The sequence below is a fragment of the Mastomys coucha genome, unplaced genomic scaffold (genome assembly GCF_008632895.1).
Source record: "Mastomys coucha isolate ucsf_1 unplaced genomic scaffold, UCSF_Mcou_1 pScaffold7, whole genome shotgun sequence".
In the NCBI taxonomy this organism is placed as follows: domain Eukaryota; kingdom Metazoa; phylum Chordata; class Mammalia; order Rodentia; family Muridae; genus Mastomys; species Mastomys coucha.
In genome coordinates, this window is record NW_022196913.1 from 81,085,641 (window position 1) to 81,087,139 (window position 1,499).

The 1,499-nt window shown below is 43.5% G+C and overlaps 1 pseudogene; it reads right to left on the reverse strand.

Moving 5' to 3' along the window:
• Positions 1 to 328: 328 nt before the first annotated feature.
• LOC116082959 lies at positions 329 to 434 on the reverse strand (annotated as a pseudogene).
• Between the last annotated feature and the right edge of the window lie 1,065 nt (positions 435 to 1,499).

Sequence of the window (1,499 nt, forward strand, 5' to 3'; positions counted from 1 at the left end):
TAACTTAAATCCCTTTCTGCTGCCCTTGTCACTGCAAGCAAAAGAGGTTCACAGCATCTGCATAGCACAGCATTTTCTGGTTCAGTGTAATAATAGTATTATCAATAAGGTATGTTGGGAAGGGCATCTAATCTTTCTAAAGTGAAACACTTCAGACCTAGAAATAATGTACATGCTGGGCATAAATTTTTGGATTATAAGTGGTAACTGATGATGGAGAAATACCAAGCTTAATTTAGGAACATAAATAGACCACAAATCCAGAGCCTGATACTAGCTAATGATTTGACCTGTCTGTATTTTATTGTTTTCATCACTAAAATGTGTCAAAGTGTATTTATCAGAAGTAGTACACAGGTTATTCTTGTCTTCTAAAATTGTGTTAATAAGAACAGGTACTACACTTGATCTTAGCCAAAAGGCTGGGAAGTTTCTCACAGGCAAGTGGATGGGACTACAAAATATCATCCTGTGTGAGGTAACCCAGACCCAAAAGAACACACATGGTATGTACTTACTGATAAGTGGATAGTAGCCCAAAATTTCAGATTACACATGCTACAACCCACAAATCATATGGAGCTTAAAAAGAAGTAAGACCAAAGTGTGGATGCTTCAGTCCTACAGAGTAGGGGGAACAAAATCAGAGGAGATAGAGGAAGGGAAGGATCTGAGAGGGAGAGAAGAGGGGAAGGGAAAAAAAGAGGGTAGGATAAGGTATTGGAGGGACAGGATAGAAGTAGAGAGGGTCAGGAAATTTAATAGAAATATGTAGCAGTCGGGGATGGGGAACTTAGGGTAGCCGATAGAAAGTCCCTGATGCCAGGGAAGCAAGAGTCTCACAGGACCCAGCAGTGATGACTTTAACCAAAATACCCAAAAATGGGGAGATAGAACCTGTAGAGACCACCTCCAGTAGATAGACACAGCCCCTGGTTGAGGGATGGGGCCACCCACCCAGAAATGTTCCTGTCCAAAGGAAAGACAGGGGTAAAAAAATGGAACAGAGACAGAAGGAAAGGCCATCCAGAGACCACCCCACCTAAGGATCCATTCTGTCTACAGACACAAAACTCCTGACACTATTACTGATGCCAAGAAGTGCTTGCTGACAGAAGCCTGGTATTGCTGTTCACTGAGAGATTCTACCAGCACCTGACCAATACAGATGCAGATACTCATAGCCAAAAATTGGACTGAGTCTGGAAACCCAATGGAAGAGTTAGGGGAAGGACTGAAGGAGCTGAAGAGGATTCCAAACCCATAGGAAGAACAATATTAACTAACAAGACAAACCAGAGCTCCCAGGGACTAAACCACAAACCAGAGTATACATGGAGGGAGCCACGGCTCCAGATACATATGTAGCAGAGGGTGACCTTTTCTGAAATCAATGGGAGGGAAGGCCCTTGGTCTTGTGGAGGCTTGATGCCCCAGCATAGGGAGATGCTAGAGAAGTTAGGCAGGGTGGGTGAGTGGGTAAAGGAGCATCCTCATAG